Source organism: Mustela nigripes, chromosome 1 (assembly GCF_022355385.1).
Source record: "Mustela nigripes isolate SB6536 chromosome 1, MUSNIG.SB6536, whole genome shotgun sequence".
NCBI classification, from domain to species: Eukaryota; Metazoa; Chordata; class Mammalia; order Carnivora; family Mustelidae; genus Mustela; species Mustela nigripes.
This window is the reverse complement of record NC_081557.1, coordinates 221,242,319-221,261,572: the sequence shown is the minus strand read 5'-3', so window position 1 is coordinate 221,261,572 and position 19,254 is coordinate 221,242,319.

Here is a 19,254-nt window from a genome sequence, read left to right as displayed (position 1 = left end):
TTGTCTAACTATTAACCAGGCCATGGTGAACCATTACTTAGCTCTGGCTCGCATGATCCATCATAGACTTTTGGCCCTCTGTGAACAAATGCTTAAATGAGTCCACAGTCATTTAAAACCGAGAGGCCTGGCTGCCTGGGATCCTGTGATTGTCTTTAAATTGTTTAGTCATTATATTTTACTGGCGTGAAGTTATGGCAACCTCTTCCTTCTTTCCAACTTCTCTGTGTGATGGGAAGTAGTAGGCAGAATATGATATGAGAGGCATAGCTTCTCAGGACTCTGATTTACAAAAGTTTTTTGTTTGTTTATTTGTTTTTGTTTTTATTTTTTAGAGTAGGAGAGGAGGGGTGGGAGGGGCTGGTGGGAGGAGCAGAGGGAGAGAATCTTAGGCAGGCTCCATGCCCAGTGTGGAGCCTGACACAGGCTCGATTTCAGGACCCTGAGATCATGACCTGAGCTGAAATCAGAGTCCACCACTTAACCAACTGAGCCATGCAGGCATCCCAAAATTGACTTCTTTCAAAACATTTCTACTTACAGTCTGTTAAGCTACTAAAAAGTATTAAAAGCCAAATGTTAATGGATTTGATATGAAGATCCAGAGTTCAAAATTAAGGGTATCTTTTAATATTAATGTAACTTGATCTACCTTCAGGCCAATTAACTGCCAAATACAAAAAGCCTCAGATATGGCATAATCAACTTTGGATTCACAGTCTTAAATACAAGAGGTCAATTCATATTGATATAGGAGTATGGCAGTAGGGTTTGCTCTGGTTGAAAATGCTTACTTTGTTAGAAGAGGGAAGGAAAAACAGGGAGGATAAAGCCAATTAGATGGTCTGACACTACATTCAAGATTAGGTAATAAGATTGTAGGTTTGGGGTTCAGTTTTTCACTAGGTACACAGAAGGTAAGCATGGTACCTAGTGACAGCCAACTAGTTATTCATTGTGATCCCTATCCCAGTGGACTTTCCCTGGTATCAGCTACAGGGGCCTCCAAACTATCAGCTGCTCCAGAAAGTTGGGAACTGGCATTTCCTTTGGAACCATATGGTGTCAGGTACACAGTCAACGTAAAGGCTGATTGAATATGGAGCAGATTCATTTGTCTGGGCTTTGACAGAGTGGGGCCTTTAGGAATGGAGGCAAAAAGCTGATTTTAATTCTACAAACACAGCCTTAACTATAACAAGTGAGCTCTTCTACTGACAAAGAGGTCTACATAGCATTTTAGTTTTCCATTGTTTCCTGGTAACTAGGGACTGAGCAAAGGTGGGAGGAAGGAGGTGTGGGGGAAAAGACAAAGTGGAGGTGAATCTCTGCTGATGGTGCTGTTGAAGCTGCCACAGCAACCAGCGATGGAAACCACCTCAAGGGCCCTAACTGTAAATAAACAGTCTGTTCCCATGAAAATATCAATCTCCTAAGGCCAAGATCAGCAATCATATTGCGTCTTCTTTTTCTCGGCTCCAGCCTTCTGCTAACAAGAAGAGAAAGACAAACGTCTCGGGAATAAGACCCAGTTGGGGTGAATATTCCAGGATGCTTTGAATGTCAAGGCTTGCCTTCCAAGCTTACCTTACTTCCTGTAAGAGTTTTGTAAAACTGAAAATTAGCTTTGGAAAAGATCCCAAGTTGAAGTTTGCATAGGGAGAAGATGCCAGTGAGAATGAAGCTTATAAAATAGGGCCCAAACCAATGCTAGGGAATCGAACTAATAAGAAGGTACAGAAAAGGAAATATATTTAACAGTTTGTGGAGGCATGTGGTGCCTACAGCAAAGAGGAGGGAGTGGGAGAAAAAGGAAGGAGAAGAAAGGCAAAGAAACCCAGGAGAGAATAAGAAGGTACTGGCCAGAGAGAGCAATGTCAGCCTAAGGCGGAGTAAGAATACTCAAGTATTGCAGGGTTGTTTCAAGAATATCCTACAGAAGCTCTTTGGCATCAAAACTCAGAATGATTTGTCTCATGTTTGTAATAGTTGAAATCTATGGATGCTGCTGGGTCTATTTCCTACATGTACCTCATGAAAGCATTTCCCCTGGGAAGTTGAGGGGATAAAGATCTCTTCATAGAAAAATAGGTAGGCTTGGTAGTGGTCCACGTAGCTACCTTCTGATTAAGAAATGAAATGACATTAATTTATGGGGCATTGATAATTAAAGACGACATAAAAACGTTTCATCTTCAACATGAAATAGGGCTGGGATGGGGGCAGGGCCACATCTCAGGGTTCTGGAGATTCGTTACTGCCTTGTTTCCACCACTGTGACCCAGAGGTTTCTTGCCTCTGATAAAAAAAGGGGGGGAGAGTGTGTGTCCAAATTCAGCTTATTTGGATTATGTGTCTTGAAGACACATAATAGCATGGATGAAAGCATGGATGAAAGCATGGATGGAAGGAGTTTTAACATTTTTGTGGCTGTTAATAACAATGTGTTTTTTTTTGTTTTTTGTTTTTTTTTTTCCCCAACAAAGTCATTGATCAGAATTAAGGAAACTATCCTGGATGAACTGATTCTTTAAAATACTGATTCTTTAAAAAGCATGTAATGCCCCTAGGGTAGCCGCTAAAGGGAGATTTTAAATAAGAGAATCAGAATCAGGTTTGGGGTATCTGCTGCTCATTAGATTTCCTTAGTCCATCTAGTCAATGTTAAGTGTAACTTCCTTTAGTAAAGTTTTGCCCTCTGATATTAAACAGCAATAGCAACAACACAGAAAATTGTTTTAATACAGGCAGGTTAAAAAGCCTTACCCCTTGCCATCAGTTTGCTGTATGGCTCTCAGAATTACCGTGGGAGACTACATCTAATATTCTTGTCTTCCAGAAGGACCCCATATCTCTGGAGGAGGTATGATGATCCAACTGAACCTTCCCTCATCCTGAATAAGCAGTGTTTGTCCACTTAGTCTCATCTTCTTTAACAACAAAGGATATTATCACCAGATAGCTCAACTTGTTCATTTAGATTATGTTGATTTGTGAAATAGTTGTGTATTAAAAGAGTGTCAAGAAGAAAAAAAAAAGCCCAAATTGGAGTCATATGTCCCCTCTTCCCCCACAAGGAAAGCAGACCAAGACTTAATTATAGTCTCAACCTCTCCCAGGAATGTGACTTTTTAAAAGTCAATCTGAAATTTCCTGATCAGTGCAGTGAGGTCATTTGCATGACAAAAACCATGATGGTTACTTCCCACCAAAATGAAGAGGTCCTAACCTGAAACAATCATTTCTTATCTTTTGTGAATAACTTCCTTGCCACACCCTCTATCCTATAAAAGCCTTCCATTTTACACAACTCCTCAGAGCATCTCTCTTCTTGCTAGAAGGGATACTTCCTAGTTCATGAGTCATTTAAGAAAGCCAAAGAGATCTTCAAATGTACTCTGTTGAATTTTGTTTTTTTAACAAGAGTAATAACAATACCTCCCATGAATTGAGTACATATTGTTGGGTTAGCAGCTCTGGGAATGCAGGAGGAACAATAGAAATGACCACTGGGCCACCATCTTCCAGCCCCCTTTCTCCTCTTCCTTAACCCTTGACTCTCCAGCCAGAAGGATGTATGCCCAGGTCACGTCTCCATAGGTAACCGATACCTATGCAGGAAACAGGAGTATCAGGAACCACCCCCCACAATACCCTCTGATCACCAAATACCTTACTTACCATGTATGGACGTGAACCCATGCCCTGCCTTGGCCCGATAAAAGACCCTGCTGACTCCCTCCCAGCGTGACTTCCCCAACTCCCCTCTCCTGAGTTGCAGAACCTCCACTGAGAGTGCTGACCTCCTCCCAGTGTGACTTTCCTGGCTCCCCTTCTCCTGAGCCCTGAAACTTTGTGGGAGAGTGCCTTTAATAAATCTTGCCTTGCGCCTACCTCTCCTGGTGTTGGGTTTACCTTGCCTGCAAAACTTTACACATATTATGCCAGACATTAGACTTTGTTTTTTTCTGCCATCTTGTTTAATCTTCATGGAAACTGTGCAATGTAGTTATTTTATATCCATTTTACAGATGAGGAAACCTGGAAATTAAGCACATTTCAAGTTTACACAGCTAGTAAGTAGCAAAACAGGAATTCATATACAAAGAGAATCTGGTTCTAAAACCCAATGGCATACCCATGAAGGTATATAGCTTCCCTAGGGCAGTTGATAAAAGTCTGAGATGGTAGTTCCTAAATAAATGTGTAAAGAATTGAACCGAATTCAAAATGGAATGGAAAGCCATCAGTCTCTAGTCCTCGTCCACAAGGTAATATGCTTCTGTCACTTTGTGTATCTTTTAGTCTTACAGTCAGTGTGAGGAGTGGATTCTAAAGATGGAAGAGCAATATTTTCATTCCAATTCCTCTATCTCTAGCTGTGTCCTTGGAATCAACCTGTTTGAATTTCAGTTCACTCATTTTAAAAATTGAGATAAGATTTTCTGTATAGAGTTATAAAACAGATTATGTAACACAAACAATGATTGCTTAGTAAACTGGCATAGATGAAATGTCCGAAATACCTTCCCTCTGTAATGCTCATGTGCATGTCCATTTTCTCAACCAGCCTGAAAACTTCCATTCCTGGAGAATAATATAAAAATGGTCACTCTTTGGTCCTTAAATTCAATTTTTTCCTTTTAATAACACAGAACCATATTATACTTAAGGGATAGTTCTACGTTTTCAGGTGATATCTCATAAACGTTGGAAGAGTTACCTACTTTTCTTTTTTATTATATCTTGATCCACAACTAGGAACTGACAATATCTCAATAAGTAACCACTATCTTCCACAAGTGACAGAAGCTTTTTTGAAAGTTAACATTCTCTATTGATTGCTGATGCCTCTTTTCCATCAATAGACTTATGGTCCTGATCAAGGGCAATCGTGTCAATTGTTAGGCCATTACAGATGAGTTTGGATTTCCTTGAAGACTGCTGAACAGGTCTAATGGGATCTACTGTCATCTCATAGCTAGCATAAGAGCTGCTGTGCTTTACTTAATTTGAAGGGACATTTCATAATTCTGGCTAAATTGGAATCACAAATCAGAGGAAATTTAGGAGCAATTTATAGTGATCTTGCCCCCTGGAGGTTTTAGAAGACTAAGTCCTTGCCACAGCTGGTAATGGCTGTTGACAAAGTGCCTTTTAGCTCAAGAAGAAAAGCTACTATTTCAGGAGATGAGCGTTTCTGGGGTCCAATGACATAAATGATCAATTCTTCACAAACTAAAATGTCTTATGATTTAAATGGGTGAGAAATATTAGTGTCCAATGAAGCAATACAAAATTGAAGTAATTTTAGAAATATTTTAGGAAGGCATAATGAGAATGTAGGAAAATGGCTACACCCACTGTAGGGTTCTAATATCCAGTTTAGAAGAAAAAAAATATTAAATTATTCTGTGCCAGGAACTGTGCTAATTATACATTATATATTATGCTATGTAAATTCTTGCAACAACCTTGAGGATAATATCTAAATTTTAAATCTGTAGTTCAGAAAGATTCAGTAATTGGCCTTAGTACAAATAGCTAGTACACTGCACAACTTGGACTTTGAACTCAGAATTCGTCAAGAAAGTGTGTTTCCTTCTATTGTGTACCTTTCATCACCTGCTTCTTGGCTTGTATTCCCCAATACTGAATACTGGTGAGACTGGGCCTTCCATTAATTTGTCTAAGGTAGTCTACCTGTAGTATACCAAGGGTCAGTATTACCCAAGGAACAGCTAAAAGTAGAATCTGAGATCAGTAGCACATGAGTGGGACAGGTATTTGAGGAGCCTATATCGACTGGGGATAATCTGTAGGCATCCTTACAGATGCACATGAGAATGGTGTTCTGTGCTCTGGTTTTGTTTAGGCATCTTCATATATAGAAGAGGGAGATACCCTTGCTGAGTATAAGCTAAGACCTGATCTCAACAATCATAAGGCAATAAATATGTTTTTATGGAGCAATTACTCTTTTTCAGGTGTTATACTAGATGTTTTAGATCTCTGATCCACTTAATCTTTACAATTTCTATTTTTAAGATAAGATGTGCTGTTTTTAAAGCCACAACTCTCAGTCAGGTCAAGTCAGTTGTGTAGAATCACGTATCCAGAAAATGACAGACCTGAGATGTGAGTCTGTCCAAATCCAAGTGTTAAAATTGTTCTACTTCAACCTACTCATTGGTTAATTACCAACATTAACCAGCTGTACAGAGAATAACAAATCCTACCCTCAGGGTTTTATGTTTTTCATGTTTTAGTCAATTCTCTCCTATTACAAGGAAAACTTCCTGGCTCCTTGAACAAGACTGAGTCTTCTGTTTTTGTCTTCCTGTGATTTGCCCTGAACTATATTAGGTAAGCAGTAGGCATTCATCAATACTACATAATTGGCTTATTCATCTCAAGACTTTGCTCATCCTACCATCTCCCACTTAACAGAGGTGAATCAAGGCCATTCTACCCTGAATCATGATCCTTCAATGCTTTGGAGAATTCCAACTTTGTAATTCCTTTGCATTAACACAATTAGCAGAATTCTCTTTTATTAACAGAAATGGAAATGAGAGTGGTTAATGCCTTTCTGATATAATGCCAACTGGGTATGAAAAGAAGCTGGAAACATCAGCAGGAAACAATGTGTCATAATCTCATAGGTCTTTTCCCTCTTGGATTTCAGTACTTTTCTCCTACTGCCAGTTTCTTCTGTGCTTTTGCCCAGATCAATAAAGGAAAGCAAAAGAAAACACCTATGAATGAAATTTTAAGTGATGTCATCTCATTTAGCCTTTCTCCCTTCTCTGGGCAAGGGGATGGAATGATTCATGGGCAACCAACTTCCTAACCTGAGTTACTAGAGGTTTCAACCTCTCAAACTTCATCATAAGAACATGGAAATCTCCCCAGAGATGACACATGCCTGGAAAGATGTGCTTCACAGAGAATGGTGAAATTTGTCCAAATCTGGCTTTTATTTTAGGGCTTAAAAGAGCAGTATGTTCTCTTTTTCCCTCTTCCCCTACCCACCCCACCCCTGTCTCTATCATTCTCTCTTGTTTTCTGTGATGTTAATGTGATTTTAGAAAGTGAGTGAAGTTTGTTGACACCAACAGTCCAAAAGACTGTAGTTATTACTAAATTGAACAATTGCTTTGACATGGATACAAATAAACTAATAATGCTGGTCCATTTATTTGTTGATCTATTCAGCAAGCAGTAATTTATAGAGTGACTTGTATGTAAAAGGCACAGCTCTAGACCAAGAAAACACAGTGGTGGATTAGTAGATATGATCTTAACCCTAAAAGACTTGCTAATTTAGTGAATGAAATAGTCTAAAATAAGAGAATTGGTAAGGCCTATATGATATTATTTTATGTTAAATTACAAAAGCTAAGGTTTTGCCCTCAAAGTAGTAAAGAATATATCTGTCTCCATGAAAATATTTGAGTTGTTTGATCTCTTTTTTCTGGTGTCTAAATAGTCTCCAATTTCTTTCATTGTACTCACAAAACACCTTGCACATTGACCCACACTTAGTATGTATAAATAGATAAGTGCATACTACCAAAAAGGACAAACGTTTTTTGAGTACTTGCTACGTGTCAGTCACTGTAAAGGTGCTCCATTTTTGTGGCACAGTGTGCTATGAGCCTAATAAAATAAGAGCTAACATTTATTGGGTACTTTTTATGAGTCAGTGATTTTTATGTAATATTAATTCATTTAATCTTCATAACATCAATGTGTTAGTGTTCTTCAGAGAAACAGAACCAATGAGAGAGATAGTTATGGATAGGAATATAGATATAGATATCTGTATGAAAAGTCCCATGATCTGCCTTCTGCAAGCTGGAGAACCAGGAAAGCCAGGACATAATTCAGTCCAAGTTCAAAAGCCCAAGAATTAGAGGTGCTGATAGCTTCAGTCCTGCTGTGAGTCCAAAGGTCTGCTAACCAAGATTGCCAATGTCCATGGGAGGACAAAAGTAGGTAGGTATATCTGCTCAAACAGAATTTGCCTTTCATCTACGTTTAGCTCTATTCAAACCCTCAGTAGCTGGTGATGTACACCCATGAGCATGAATGTGATCTTTATTTACTCAGTCTACAGATTTATATGGTAATGTCTTCTGGAAACATCCTCACACTCACAGACACACCCAGAAGTAATGTTTTGCCAGCTATCTGGACATCCCTGAAACCAATGAAGTTGACCCATAAAATTAACCATCACAATTCCTATGAGGTATGACCAGTGATATAAGTTGAGTAATTTTTCCAAGTTCACACTATTGGCAAATATTTGGATACAGACATGATCCCAGCTGGTCTTACTAAATTACTTGCATTTACAACCACTATGCTAGTTATTTCACAGCAACATAGCATAAACACACATTTGAGCACATCAGAATGAATGGCATATATAAAATAAAACATTATTTGAGGATTTTTTCATTTGTAAATATATATTTATGCATGAAAAATAGTTACAAGTGCACAGAGTCAAAATATAAGATTTATTTCTCATGTGCATCTCAAAAAAGCCTCAAAAGATTGCTATTATATCATAAGAACCCCCAACACATTAGCACACAGGAATCTACTTTATCCCAGAAATGTCTATTTAAAATGGGCTTTTGGAAGAAAGCAGTGCAATTTTAAAAGTGGATGCATTGGGACTGGGAGGTGAGTAGAATAGGAAGAGGTTGGTAAAGGGTACAAACTTTCAGTTATAAAATGTTTAAGTTCTGAGGATCTAATGTATCACATAATGACTACATAGTTAATAACACTATTGTATAATTGAACTTTGCTAATAGAGTAGAATGTAAATGTTCTCACACACACACAAAAGGGTTAATATGTCAGTTGATAGATGTGCTAATTAACTCAGTGGGAGTGATCGTTTCATAATGTATACACATATCAAATCATCAGTTGTGCACTTTAAATATCTTACGATTTTATTTGTCAATTATACCTTGATAAAGCTGGAAAATAAAGTAGATGTGTTTTCTGTGGTTCATGAGCTTTTGACCCCAAAGACAGCTGAATTACCTCCCAAGGCTGCAGCTAAGGATGTGGAGATTCTTGACAAGTCTTATGTTTCCCCAATGAAAATGGGAATAAACAGATTTTCTTTGCACGATTATTGTAAAGATGGCATGAGATCAAATTTAAATTGCTTAACATACCACTGACGCTTAGCAAATATTGTGAATGGCTTCTTTTTCCCCAATACCCCTTCAATTCATTCTCTATAGCTTTTGGACCCTGTTCAAATAAATTCTTAAAAGATTCCATGAGTTGGCTGTGTGACCCCCCAGGTGTTTGGCACACTTATCACTTCTAACCATTTGTGTAGGATATGATGACTGAGAAAACAAAGGCCATCTGTTCTTTTAGTGGTAAGTAATGGAGCAACCACTCAAGGTAGCCAGGAGCCAGGATCTACAAATATATTCACCCAGGTCTTACTCAAAGAATAAGGCACAGATCAGGAAACGTTGGGTAAAAGTGGACTGGGTTTCTTTAGGTCTCTTCATACCAGAAATGTTTTAGAAGCTGAGATAGTAATGACAAGTCACATGTTGGAAGAATGCATGGAGCTTAGGGCTCTTTAAAAATGGGAAGACTGTAGAAACTTCCTCCTGGGCTATAGGCTATAACCCCCAAGAACTCTGGAACCTGTATTTTTCCAGTTCTGCAAGGACTTTTGCTCTGAAATGGAAAAAAAAAGAAAACACACACACACACACACACACACACAGATGCTCCTTGCAGCTGGTTTCACCTATTAGCTCTTTTAATCTATCCTAGAAAAGAGCTCTGTTTCCGTAATAGCAATGTGTTCCATCTGGGTAGGGTGCAAGATGCTGGCCTGACAGCATTAAATTGCAGGGGAAATACCAGATACCAGCTCTCTTTCTTTACTTCAGTGAATTTTCTCTTCTCCTTGCCCCCGCTCCAAGCTCCTACCACTTGTCCTTACTGCCCCCACCCCATCACCACCCTTGTAGTTAAGACATGGAAAGAGATGTGTTTCCAACTGCTTAGTTGCAATCAATCCCCAGCTTTCTTTAAATATTGAAAGACTCTTTTTATGTTGTTTTCTTAGCAACATTTGCTTTTATTTGACTCACTGTTCCAATAATTGGGAAATGGAATCTTCACTGAGAAGGTGTAAGTGAATAGGACCTAACAGTTTCAATTCAGCTAGAGCTATAGGAAATGTATGGGGGTTACAACCCTTGTCAGAGGGAGACACTTACTTTTATGAAGAGCATATATTTGAACAATTGCAACTAAATACAGTCGTCCTAACCCCTGTGCCCATAAACAATGACTGTAAATGGTAACCTTTAAAAGAAAAAAAAAAAAAGAAAGATTCTTAGATGTGGAGTTGACTAGGTTGAATTGCATTTTTGTACAGGTTTTTCAGATGTATGTTTGTGTGTGTGAAATGCCATATATATATATATATATATATATATATATATATATATATATTTATTTTAAAGCTCTCTTCCTAGTTTACTCCTATAATTTCCCATGACTAATCTTCAATCTTAACTCATTTCTTTTGCTTCACATCTGCTTCCTGATGCCCAGGTTAAGAAAACAAATAATCACCTTAGAGTCATAGGCATCCACAGAAACAAGTACCAACTGAAACATGACCAAAAGTCAATTGAAGGAGAAACACAACAGATTGGAATTCCTTGTGGCCCCCCCCTCCTGGTTTCTTTTCAGGCCCCGGGCAAGTGAGCATGTGCTAATTTGCATGGTTGACTAAATGGCATGCTTAGACCCCAAATTTGCATCTCTGCTTGGGTTCAAAAGTGGGTCCCTGAGCCAGTTTCCCTTAGTTCCTCTGTTGTTTCCCACTCATAAGTTAACCCCCTTTGGGAGTGCTGCTCACCAGGGTACATCTTAGTGCAGAGAAGCAATAATTGACTGGGCCCCAATCTTCCTCTAATGTGGGGCACAGCCAGCTGGTACTGATGTGATATAGGGAAGAGGAAGGGATGGGGAAGAGTAGGAGATCATTTCCAAGGCAATCATACAGAAGGCATGGATAGACTTGCCCCATTCAGTTCCCTTTCCAAGAGAAGAAACTCACTACAGTTCAAGGTCATCCATCTTTTCATCCTTCTTCCACCCCATCTCACTCCTCATCCTGAAGTCCTGAAGGGGGAGCAAGCTGAATAGCTTTATGTAAACCATTCATTTCTCTGTACCTCAATTTCCTTACCTCTAAAATGGCAATCAGATACTTGCCTGGTCTAATACACTAGATTGTAAGAGAGGCTATAATGCTGTTTTGAAGTTATTGAAGGTTTAGGGGTGAAAAGGAAATTTCATCCTGTGTACTGTGTGGAGAAATCTTCTGAGGCAAATATCCTTGGGAAGAATGCTAAGACCCATACATAGTAACTGTCAAGGAGTGTGTGTCTCCCTTAGTCTTTTTGGCCTTGGCCACCCCTGCCATTTCATTGATGAGAAACTTCAAACCCAGAGAGCTGAAGCAACTTATTATGTCAGGCCATCAATGTGAAGCGTTCTGCAAGCAGAAGACTACTCTACACTTATGCAAATAAGGATGGTTTTATTAGGGAACTATTTCAAGTCTTTGCTTGGAAGGGAATTAAGCTGAGTAAATAATACTTTGATGAGTGTATTAGTTTGGTTGCAAGTGTCAGAAACCTAACCCTTGCAAGCTATTGACAAGAAGGTAATTTATCAACTTATACAATCATGGCAGAGATGAACCACCAAACAGGGCAAGGAGAGGGATACAGCTGAGCCTCAGAAATGACCAGAATCAGAGGTGTGAATGCTCTTTCTGTCTGTTTCCACGTTGTTGTTGTTGTTGTTGTTGTTATTCTTTTCACTGCATGTTACCTTTTTGGGGAAGCAAATGGAAAAACAAAAGTCACACGTTCTGCTTTGGCCACAAGAGGGAGACTGTATCGCCCTCCCTGTGCTCTGAAATTTAAATATCTCAGGAAAGGGCAGGGATTGGTCTAGATTGAGAAAGAGGGTAAGGTTAAGTCAAAGCATGGCAGCTCCTGTCAGGAGCACAAGGGTAGAGTAGGGACAAAGATGGTCCCAGGAAATGAATTTTCCTGGGCAGAAAACTAGAGTGATCGAATCACTTAATATGTGTATCTAACCCCAGAAGTACAACTAGAGGTCCACTCTCATGTCAGGGATTAAGAGAGATGAATCTGATATTGGACCACCAATCCCAGCTTCCACACTGTGCTGAGACACATATTTTTCATATACTGTGCTATCTTAATCCAAGCAAACTTCTTTTGCTGGTGCCCAACTGAAGAACAGAGCAAATGCCCGAGAAAAGAGGGGCTTGCTTTGGATCTACCATTATGAACATAATGTATGAGTCTCACCCATGCTGCCTTAGTTTTTTCAAGGGTCAGTGGATTTGGCCCGAACATCATTTAGTGTTATGACTGGACTCTCCAAGAAACGCGGGTGGCCTTAGACCATGCCAACCACAGCAGACTTTATAAAGCTGGGCTGCAAGATCTAAGGGAGACACCCAAGTCTCTTGTACTCTTCAGTACTCACAGGAATTTAATGAACTGACTAACCAAATGCTAAAAGGAAATACAAAAACCCCTTCAAGGCTTCTGAGTAGCTACAAGGGCAATCAAGGTAATACAAACAAAAAGGACCAAAGCACCTGTGAAGGCAGTTTTGATGTTCCAGCTAGGTGTTACTGAGATTAAAAATGCAAGGTAGTATCATAATTACAGGGAAGGTACTTTGACCGCCTCTAAAGTATAGCACTTTATAAATCAGTAAGTCATTGTTATGTTCCTGGAGAAAGGAGGCTTTCCAAATCAAATAAAATATCTCAGAATTTAATTGTATTTTTCTTCTAGTAAATAACCTTTTTTTTTTCCTACAGATATGGCTGAATGCAAATGAAGGCGATGTTTTCATATTCATAATGGATTTTAGGTTTAACTATAGCCTAGATTTAACCAGGCCAAGGACTATGGAAGGGGATAATACTTCTTACAAACTTTTGCCAAAGATCTTGTTTCGTTTTCTCCCTAAAGTGGAGCTCTGCATCCATACCATGGAAGGAAAACAAGAGCTTCTTGTTGCATGAGATGAGAAACTCTTTCTATAAGGAGGTGAAAAGAACCAGTAGGTTGTACAAATAATACTCATTGAGAAGTTAATATTTAGATGGCACCTTGCTTGTACCACACAGGATATTTTATAGGATATTTAAAAAAATTCTCATGGCAATCCTCCATGCTAGATTTTATATACACATCAGAGATACGAAAACTGAGATTGCATTAAACTGAGATTGCATCATTTAACACATTCAAGGTCACAGAGATAGGAATCAGAGTGGCCCGGATCTGTCTGACTGTTGAAACCTATGTATTTCTTGGTGTATCTCCTTTACCTCTATTTTGCTTTGGGAATGCTGATTCAGGAACGAATGAAATATGTTCAGCCTTACTGGATGCTATCATGTCTTCAAGCTTCCAACAGAGATTATTATAGTTGGGATTTTTAAAAAAAATCCCCTTTCAACTTCACATATTTATGAATGTGTCAATGAACACTTTAAGAATGTATCTATCAATATCAAATGTGGTTTTTAGCAGAAACCTTGAAAAAATTGCAGAATTATCCTCTGAAATATTGCTGCTATTATTTTTTAAAATTGCAAGAAAATGTTCTGCCATTTCAGACCATTTATCTCTGTTAACAAGACACTTTTTTAGTTGGATAGATAATGTACACCCATCTGGTCTGCAGCTTCTTCATTTACTGTGGTAATAATAACTAAAGGCATTTCTCCATTGCTTTGGCAATGCCCAGGCCAGTCTTCTGTCTTTCATGCTGTTGATGTGGGATGCAAAAAAAGAAAAAAACAAAACAAAACAAAAAATGTGACCTGTTATAACTCACAGACATGCCATTTCAAATGTCATTTCAGTGTCTATAAGGGAACAGGGTCTACGTGTTAATGAAAGCAGAACCTTGTTTAAAACATACCCAGCAATTCAGGAAAGACACAGGAAAATGCCTGAAAATATTTGTGTGCTCTTAGCAGGCATTAACCCATTTTTGTATCTTCTATTTCATGGAGTTCTCCAGTATGGGAACCGCACACTTGCAAAAATGTGTCTAATTCAGATTTTTTTGTCTGAGTTGTGCAGTCACATAGGAGAATTACAAAGAACTGGACCAACTTTTCGCTTGGTTTTCCGTCTGTTTAGAAAACAATGAGAAGTGAAGCATTGAGACCATTTTCTGAATAATTCAAAGTAAAGGAAAAGAATTTGCTTTAATCTGTATGATGTTCAGTGAAGACTGTTCTTCCCTATCTGCATAGCTCCCTCATCTCTCTATTTTCCTTTCTGTATTCACAGAGTTGCGTGTTGGCATAGATTTTCCTGGGAGTTCTAGAAGGGATTTTTTAAAAATAAAGTGTAAGAAAGCATGCCTTTTGATCCTGAAACTGCAAGCTACAATTTCCCCCTTTTCTCTTTTGTTTTCCTCTTCTTCTTGTGCTTGCACTCCGTCCCTTCGTTTTCCCTTCTGCTCATTATTCCTAAAGCCGCCTGACCCTCTGTTAATTGGTTTCATTGAATTCAGTCTATCAAAATACAGTTGAATTCAGAGAAAATTATGTTTTGTTTCAGTTTGACTGAATTGTTTTTTTTCTTTAACGAGTTGTTTTTGCTCTGTGGCAATAGAGCTAAGTGGTATGCTTATTCCAGGCCCTTCCTGGCAGGTAAACAGACTTGCCTTCTTCCACTCATCTGGTGGGTAGCAGATTCTCTGCACCCCAGCTTCCACCAGGCTGGGTGCTGGGAGGTGGAGAACAAACTGGGTATCTGGAAAATGATGCATAACTATCTCTCCGCTGAATTCAAGAGGTTGTATAAAAAAACAGGTCAAGAATATTCGACTAATAGGAATTTTGTCTCAAAGCATCTTATTTGTATAGACAAGGTTATTCAGAACAGTAAGAGTGGCTGTTGTTTGTTTGTTTAACTTGTCTGAGCAGCCATTTAAAATAGTACCCATGTGAGAATATGTCATTCTTATTTCTCCCTCCAAAATGCTGTTAATTTAATTATTTTTATTACAATAATTATAATTATTTTTAGAGAGTGAGCTAAAGTGATTCTTAAAAGTGATTCTTAAAGTGATTCTTAAAAAAAAAATCAGAGCTTTATTAAGGTGTAGTTGACATACAACAGACAGAACACATTGAAAGTATGCAATTTTATGTTTTGACATATGTAAACCAGCATCAGTACTGAAATTCCAAAGCATTGTGGATCATCTTTGCTTTAAATTGGCTATGCTTATCCTACCTAATAAGACAAGGCTCTATTTATTTATACAAACTAAATATTATGGTAGAACCTAGAACTGGAAGTGAGCAGATTAGAGATGATATAATAAAGTTCATTCATTTTACAGATAAGGGAACTGAGGATCAAAGAAGTCTCTTCCTCAAGGTTGAAGATGGTTTGAGATACAGCCCAGACAGGGTTCCTGGTTTTTAGTTCTGTGGCAGTTATGTCTACCCATCTGTCACTTTCACTCTTGACAGTAGGAAAAAAATGCATTTATTTTATGTATGTGTATTTTATTTATATTATAGTATGTGTGTGTGTGTATATGTATACACACACACACATACATAAAAAAGAAAGACAAAACTTTTCTCAATTTTACGTTAAAGATTCATTGGAATGGAAATTTTTTTTTTACTAAATTTACTAGGAAGTAAACTAGAGAAAAGCTTTCAAACCCCTTTTAGTTTTTTTCTTCTTTTTAAAAAAATTATTAATTATTTTTATTAATGTATAATTTATTATTTGCCTGTCTGTAAATCATCAGGCTTACACACTTCACAGCACTCACCATTTCACATACCCTCCCCAGTGTCCATAACCCACCCACCCTCTCCATACCCCCCTCCTCTTGGCAACCCTCCATTTGTTTTGTGGGATTGAGAGTCCCTTATGGTTTGTCTCCCACCCGATCCCATCTTGTTTCATTTTTTCCTTCCCCACCCTCCAAACCCCCCATGTTGCCTTTCAAATTCTTCATATCAGGGAGATCATACGATAATTTTCTTTCTCTGATTGACTTACTTCGCTCAGCATAATACCTGCTAGTTCCACCCACATCATTGCAAATGACAAGATTTCATTTCTTTTGATGGCTGCATAGTATTCCATTGTATATATACATACCACATCTTCTTTATCCATTCATCTGTTGACGGACATCTAGGTTCTTTCCATAGTTTGGCTATTGTGGACATTGCTGCTATAAGCATTCAGGTGCATGTGCCCCTTCAAGTCACTACATTTGTATCTTTAGGGTAAATACCCAGTAGTGCAATTGCTAGGTCATAAGACAGCTCTATTTTCAACTTTTTGAGGAAAATCCATGCTGTTGTTTCCTGCCCTTTTAATTTTAGCTATTCTGACTGGTGTGAAGTGGTATCTCATTGTGGTTTTAATTTGTATTTCCCTGATGCTGAGTGATGTGGAACATTTTTTCATGTGTCTGTTGGCCATCTGGATGTCTTCTTTGCAGAAATGTCTGTTCATGTCCTCCGTCCATTTCTTGATTGGATTATTTGTTCTTTGGGTGTTGAGTTTGATAAGTTCTTTATAGATTTGGGAAACTAGCCCTTTATCTGATATGTCATTTGCAAATATCTTCTCCCATTCTGTCAGTGTGTTTTGGTTTTATTAACTGTTTGCTATGCAAAAGCCTTTGATCTTGATGAAATCCCAATAGTTCATTTTTGCCCTTACTTCCCTTTTCTTTGGTGATGCATCTAGGAAGAAGTTGCTGCCGCTGAGGTTGAAGAGGTTGCTGCCTGTGTTCTCCTCAAGGATTTTGATGGGTGCCTGTCTCACATTGAGGTCTTTCATCCATCTTGAGTCTATTTTTGTGTATGGTATAAGGAAATGGTCCAGTTTCACTCTTCTGCATGTGGATGTCCAATTTTCCCCAACACCATTTGTTGAAGAGACTGTCTTTTTTCCATTGGACATTCTTTTCTGCTTCGTTGAAGATTTGATGGCCATAGAGTTGAGGTTCTTTTTCTGGGCTCTCTATTCTGTTCCATTGATCTATATGTCTGTTTTTATGCTAGTACCGTATTGTCTTGATGATTAAAACTTTGTAATAGAGCTTGAAGTCTGGAATTGTGATGCCACCAACTTGGGCTTTCTTTTTCAACATTCCTTTGGCTATTCAGGGTCTTTTCTGGTTCCATATAAATTTTAGGATTATTTGTTTCATTTCTTTGAAAAAAATTGATGGCATTTCGATAGGGATTGCATTAAATGTGTAGATTACTTTAGGTAGCATAGACATTTTTACAATATTTGTTCTTCCAATCCATGAACATGGAATGTTTTCCCATTTCTTTGTGTCTTCCTCAGTTTCTTTCATGAGTGCTTTATAGTTTTCTGAGTATAGATTCTTTGCCTTTTTGGCCAGGTTTATTCCTAAATATCTTGTGGTTTTGGGTGCAATTGTAAATGGGATTGACTCCTTAATTTCTCTTTCTTCTGTCTTGTTGTTGGTGTATAGAAATGCAACTGATTTCTGTGCATTGGTTTTATTTCCTGACACTTTACTAAATTCCTGTACAAATTCTAGCAGTCTTATAGTGGAGTCTTGGGTTTTCCACATAAAGTATCATATCAACTACAAAGAGTGAGAGTTTGACATCTTCTTTGCCAATTCAGATGCTTTTAATTTGTTTTTGTTGTCTGATTGCTATGGCTAGGACTTCTAGTATTATGTTGAATAGCAATGGTGATAGTGGACATCCTTGCTGTGTTCCTGATCTTAGCAGAAAAGCTCTCGGTTTTTCCCCATTGAAAATGATATTCACTGTGGGTTTTTCATAGATGGCTTTGATGATATTGAGGTATGTATCCTCTCTCCCTACACTCTGAAGAGTTTTGATCAAGAAAGGATGCTGTACTTTGTCAAATGCTTTTTCAGCATCTACTGAGAGTATAATGTGGATCTTGCTCTTTCTTTTATTAATGTATTGTATCACATTGATTGATTTGTGGATGTTGAACCAACCTTGCAGCCCGGGAATAAATCCTACTTGGTCGTGGTGAATAATCCTTTTAATGTACTGTTGGATCCTATTGGCTAGTATTTTGGTGAGAATTTTCTCATCTGTGTTCATCAAGGATATTGGTCTGTAATTATCTTTTTTAATGGGTCTTTGTCTGGTTTTGGGATCAAGGTAATGCTAGCCTCATAAAATGAGTTTGGCAGTTTTCCTTCCATTTCTATTCTTGGGAACAGTTTCAGAATAGGAAGTAATTCTTCCTTAAATGTTTGGTTGAATTCCTCTGGGCTCTGGGCTCTTGTTTGTTGGGAGATTTTTGATGACCGCTTACATCTCCTTATTGGTTATGGGTCTGTTCAGGTTTTCTATTTATTCCTGGTTCAGTTTTGGTAGTTTATACATCTCTAGGAATGCATCTACTTCTTCCAGATTGTCAAACTTGCTGGTGTATAATTGCTCATAATATGTTCTTATAATTGTTTGTATTTCTTTGGTGTTGGCTGTGATCTCTCCTCTTTCATTCATAATTTTTTTTTTATTTGGGTCCTTTTTCTTTTCTTTTTTATAATCTGGCCAGGGGGTTATCAATCTTATTAATTCTTTCAAAGAACCATCTCACAGTTTTGTTGATTTGTTCTACTGTTCTTTTGGTTTCTATTTCATAGATTTCTGCCCTGATCTTTATTATTTCTCTTCTCCTGCTGGGTTTAGGCTTTCTTTGCTGTTTTTCTCCAGCTCCTTTAGGTGTAGAGTTAGGTTGTGTATTTGAGACCTTTCTTGTTTCTTCAGAAAGGCTTATATGGCTATATACTTTCTTCTCAGGACTGCCTTTGCTGTGACCCAGATTTTGAACAGTTGTGTTTTCATTATTATTTTTCCCCATGAATTTTTTTCAATTATTCTTTAATTTCCCAGTTTACCCATTCATCCTTTAGTAGGATGCTCTTTAGCTTCCATGTATTTAAGTTCTGTCCAACTTTCCTCTTGCGATTGAGTTCTAGCTTCAAAGCGTTGTGGTCTGAAAATAGGCAGGGAGGATCCCAGTCCTCTGGTACTGGTTGAAAACTGATTTGTGACCCAGGATGTGATCTATTCTGGAGAAT